General features: G+C 51.7%; 1 protein-coding gene across 1 annotated transcript in view; it reads right to left on the bottom strand.

Moving 5' to 3' along the window:
* Nucleotides 1-5,188, bottom strand: part of Kctd6 (potassium channel tetramerization domain containing 6) — a 16,591-nt gene extending 11,403 nt beyond the window's left edge. Inside the window, exon 1 of the mRNA XM_023715811.1 lies at nucleotides 5,185-5,188. The gene's annotated coding sequence lies outside the window, so the exon portion shown is untranslated. The remainder of the gene's footprint in view (nucleotides 1-5,184) is intronic.
* Between the last annotated feature and the right edge of the window lie 292 nt (nucleotides 5,189-5,480).

Genomic DNA, 5,480 nt, shown 5'->3' with positions numbered 1-5,480 from the left:
CCCGGGCGTCCCCGCGCCCGGGCATCCCCCGCGCGCTGTCCTCCTGGCTTCATTGACTTGCGTGGGCGCCCACCCCGAGGCAGGGTGGGGAGCCCGGCTGTGCCCGGGACTCCAGAGGCAGCGAGCGGACAAACTAAAAAGACCGGCGTGTCGAGGGGCGCCGATTAGAAGACCTGGGTGGAGCATTAGGGCGCGGTGGCCGCGGGGACCTTGCCCTCGGGGAGGTCGCCCTGCAGGAGGGGTGGAGGGACAGCGCCCCGGGCCACGCTCTTGCCTGCGGGGCCAGGAGAAGGGCGGCCGGACGGAGGCGGGGGCGGAGGCCCGAGGGCCGAGAAGGTGGCCGCGAGGCTGGTGGGCGCTGTCCCGGGCAGCGAGGGCAAGGATTGGGCCGGTGGTGCCTCGGAGCTGTGGCTCCGGGCCGGAGGCTTCCAGCCAGCCAGACCCCTGTCCCCTTCCGGGTGGGGCCAGCTGGGCGCTGGTGTTGCCACTTTGCCTTCTCCACCGAGGAGCTAGCCTCGCAAGCTCACCTGGGCTCGTGTCTGCGTGTGTATTTGTCAGGATATGGTCGTCACAGCTGTGCTGATACTTGATTAATCTATCACTCCCAAACCTTGGAGTGATAGATTATGTGGCATGCTTGGACATAACTGAGTACCGCGTTACATAGTCACGAAAGCTAGGCGAGGATACAAGGGAATGTGCGTGAAAATAATCAGCCTACAAAATAGTACACATAGTATATAATCTTAATTTGGGGAGTACAGTGTTTGGGTTTGGGCTTTCCTTCCATGCTGGGGATTGAACCCAGAGCCTCAAGCATGCTATACATTTGTTCAGTCACTGAGCTACATCCTAAACCCCTAATTTTATTTTTATTTTATTTTTAAGGTACTGTACTGGGACTGGAACACAGGGACCTTTGCGCTGAGCTGCACCCCCAACCCTCTTTAAATTTGGAAACCGGGTATTCTCAGTCAAGTTGCCCAGGCTGGGCTCCAATATAGAATCTTCCAGCCTCGGCCTCACAGAGTGCTGGCAGTACAGGCGTGTGTCACCACAGTCAGCTCCCAGTTTTGTTTTTAAAAGCATAGATATATGTAGACCAAAATTTTGAATGAAAAACATGAAACCCTTTATCATAGTGTTGTAGGTAAATAGGATGAGAATGAGCGACTAATGTTCTTGATTTTATTTTCTAGAATATATGGACATTAAATGTATAATAAGAAAAATACCATGAATTTTTAGAGTTGTTTTTGCGGTGCCAAGGACTGAACCCTGAACCTCTCACACTAAATACATTCTCTAACACTGAACTGTCCTGTTTGGAGACAGTAGTGCTGTGTAGTTCAGGCTGGCCTTGAACTCTCAGCAATCCTCCTGCTTCAGCCTCCCAGGTGCTGGGATTCCACGCTGACAGCATGCCCAGCCAGGGGTCAGAGCAGCTTTGCACATATTTTTAACAAGAGGACAACACAGAAATCACCTAAGACTGTGCTGTCCAGCATTTGGTGCCACTGAAAATCCAGAATTGCCTCTGTTCTTAAAAGAGTCAGTTCCCCTCTCAAGGCTTCTGTTTCCCCACAAAAGACTGACAGGGATTTACCTCGGTGGTTACATCTGACTAGTTCCTTTCTATGCCAGATTGACGAGTGGGGGCCAACTTGTAACACCCAGCCGAGCTGAACTAGCGCAGTGCTGGGTGTGGGAGGCCCACCTGTGGGTTGTTACCAGCAGAACCAGAGAAGCTGTTGGGGAGCTGCCAAAGAGCTGCGGGCCCTCTTAGGCGACCGTGCTGGAGGACCTTGTCAGGCTGGCTTTACTGAGGAACTTGGCTGTTCTAGTTGGGGGAGCTTGGGACCTCATTGTCGCTTAGAATGACTGTGGTTCACTTTGGGCCGCTCCAGTCCTCTCCGTGAGCACTGCTTCCTGCTCTGGAGGGGAAGATGGTGCACAGCTCAGACTCCTGGAGAAGCTTGTCATGCTGGCTTTTCCCGATGGGAACTCAGCTTCCCTCACCCTCGGGGGAGTCTTGGACCTCACTGTCGCTGAGGATGGCTGGGGTACTTTTCTGGGGAGCTCTGGTTCTTACCTTGAGCGCTGCTTCCTGGCTCCAGTGCAGACCCCTCAGCTGCTGTCACAGATCCTTCATCCACTGGCAGACTTTATATCTTCCACGGCTGACCTTGGGGCCTTCCCAGCGCAGCTCTGTGAAACAGGCCTGCAGGAGGCATTGCCATGGGCTCGAGGCCTCCAGCTAGACTCATGCACGACATTATCATGGGATCCAGGCCCCCAGCTGGATTCTTTGGTCTTTAGTGTGTGGGAAGACTTCCTACAATCTTTGTATATGCTTCTCTGGCTGATTGATTATAAAATAATTTTATAAAATATGTGTCCTGTGTTGTATTGTTCCCCCTGAAAGCCCCAAACTATGGCATTTTCCATCTGAAGTTTTCATAGATATCTAAATTATGTTTCCAAATTTGTAATTTGCTGATGGCAATGGAAATGTAGTTGTTTTTATAACAAGTCTTTGCCAAATTCAGTGAAGTCTTTTTTAGTTCTAAGAAGTCTATAGGCTCTCTTGAATTTTCCATGTAAATAATCATAAATCTGCAGGTAAGGATACTCTCTCCTGTAGAGTCTTGGCTGTATTTCATTCTCCTTGCTTTTTGGTGTTAAATTTCTTACACTGTGTTGAATCACACCCAGTGATAACATTTGTATCTTGTTGTTTATTGCCTCCAAAGTGTCACCATTAAATATGGTGTTTGTTATAAACTTAAGGAAGCAGGGGCCAGGGAGATAGCTCAGCAGTCTAAGCACCTGCCTGGCAAGCGCAAGGACCTGGATTCAATCCCCAGCCCCGCCTGCTATGCAGGCCCTACCCCAGGCCCGCTGAGCCAGCCACCGAAGCCAGGAGTGGTGGCGCACGCCTATAATCCTAGCACTGGGGAGGCTAAAACAGACGGATCACTATGAGACCAAGCTACATAGTGAGACCCTGTACCAAATACATAAGTTAGACTTAAGGACGCACTGGGCTGCTTTACTATGAATGGGAATGAATTGGGAAAGTCTCAAATATGAGATTTTCTCTCCGATATAATAATTACAATCATAGATTTTATTAAACCCACATGCATTCTTGATGATATATTATTTCTTTCAATACACTGCTGGATTCCACTTGCTAATATCTTATTTAGGATGTCTGAATCCATATTTATAAATGAGACATTCCTACTTTTTTCCTTTCTTTTCCTTTCTTTTCTTTTCTTTTTTTTTTTTTTTTTGGTGTGTGGCCAGCTCAGCCCACCAGGGGGCGGGGCTGGCTGGCATGTGGTGCTGGGGACTGAACCGCGGTCCCTGTGCTTTGCTAAGCTTGTTCTAAGTAGGTGCTTTAGACCACTGAGCCATCTCACCAGGCCCTATTTTCCTTTCTTATTCTCTCCTGGTGTGGTTTTGCTATCAGAGTGGTCAGAACCCATAAAATAGATTGAGAAGCTTATGTCTCTTCACTGCATCAGCTGCTCTAAAACTGGGGTTCTCTGTAGTTTGAATATTCTGGGGAATTCTCCTGACAACCATCTAGACCTCTTGGTTGGGGGCTGGAACATGAAAACCATTTATCCTGGAAGCATCTTACTACACAGAGCTCAGGGTTGCCAGTCCATGGGGTTTGCAGCCACCCAGATCTCTGGACCTCTTTTCTAGGTGGCCTCCAAGTATCCAGGTTCCTGTGGTAAAAGATGCAAGAGCTTCCTGGCAGGGGCTTTTACTATGACAGCTGTTATAGGAGAAAACCCACCCCACAAGATTCTGGGATGGCAAAGAACAAAGCCACACTTGGACGAAAACAGTAGGTGGGAATGAACCCAGAGGTCTGAGTCCCCACTCCTTCACTGCAGCTTGGAGGACGTTGGCTCCCCACTGTCAGGAAGCATGGCTTCTGAGGTGGGATTGAATGTAGCTGCCCCACCCAGCCCTGTCCTCTTTTCCAAGGACAGCTGAGAAATTCTGTCCCTGCGCAGGTAAGGCCCTCCTGGGCTCAGCATCCATCCCTTTTCCAGCTCACCAGCCTCTCTAGACTCAGACCTTCTGGCCTCCCTCTCTTTCTGAATACCCCCTTCCATGCCATCAAGTAAACAGCCCCAGAACACTGCATAACATTCACTCTTCACCCTGACCAAGTGTCGGGAGGGGCTAGGAGGCCCAGGGGCAGAACTAGTGCCCTGTTCCCCCTCCTCTGCTGCTGCTGTGCTACTCCCCGCCAAGGCCCCATCCCCCAACATTCAATCTGATTTCCACCTAAATGGGTCTTGCTAGGGGCCCCAGGACTCTTCTTGGTGCTGAATCCAAAAGAACCTCCTGGGCCTTCGGCATCTCAGGTCACCCTGCAGGAAAGCAGCTGCCCATAGCCCCCCTCCCAGAGACACCCTTTGCCTTGGGTCCCAAGATGCCATGTTCCCCTCCTTCTTCTCAGGCCCTTAGAGATGCCCCTCTCTTGCTTTTCCCGCCCTGTCTGTCTAGTGTCTACCGCACACCAGCCTCTGCCCTCTGTCTGCATCTCCCTGCAGACTGGCCCGGCCACTTATGTGCGTCCATTACTGTTCCAAGCCAAACGTTCCCAGAGCCACACTTCAGCCCAGCCTTCTCCTGAATCCCAGAGCTGCGGATCCCATGCGGTCTGCAGCCTGCGCTGGGCTGAGAGCTTTCGCTCTCCACATCAGCTGTCTGTCGCCTCAGAACACCAGCACGCATCTATTATCTCAATTTCTGCGCATCAAGAACTTCAGAGGCGCTCAGGGCATCTCATCAACCCAACACCCAGCAGTTATGAGGGCTGCAGTTATTAGCAGCCTCGAGAATTAGCTCCTAAGATCACCCAAGACAATAGTTCCTTGTCACATGAGCCTCTCCTGCAGTATGCTGGTTGACATCGACCTAAGAGCAAGACACAAGCCACCATGTCTTTTATAACTCAGCCTCAAAAGTCACGTACCCTTTTTATTTTTGTCTTGCGGGCCACCTCTGTGAGGGTGCAAGCGGCAGGAGGTGGGGGCACGAGGACTGATTTCGGAGGCTGCCACCCACCCTCCCCACAGCTCTGGGGCAGGTTATCCCCACCATCCCGTGGTACAGATATGAAAACCAAACAACAGATCTTGGACAGACCACTGGCGAAGGCCTCGGAGTGAGGCGTGGGAAGGGAGATTTGAACACTGCTCAGCCTGGCTCTGCACATGTGCCTCCCCCTCCAGCCCATCTTGCTGTGGTCCAACCCCAGCCTCCTCACTCTCAACATATGCAAACCAGAACGCTCCTCCACCACCCCCAGAGCTCAGCACATGGTGCCACCGGCCTCCCATCTGCCCAAACCAAAAGCTTTGAGTCATGCCTGCTCCTCCCTCCCCCTTACTTCCCAGTGCCAGAGAAACCAGCCCTGCCAAGCCTCCCTGGGCCGCACAGCCTGG

Source organism: Octodon degus, unplaced genomic scaffold (assembly GCF_000260255.1).
Source record: "Octodon degus isolate 3935 unplaced genomic scaffold, OctDeg1.0 scaffold00043, whole genome shotgun sequence".
Classification (NCBI taxonomy): Eukaryota; Metazoa; Chordata; class Mammalia; order Rodentia; family Octodontidae; genus Octodon; species Octodon degus.
The sequence above is the reverse complement of the archived record's forward strand: the minus strand, read 5'-3'. Positions and strand labels throughout refer to the sequence as shown.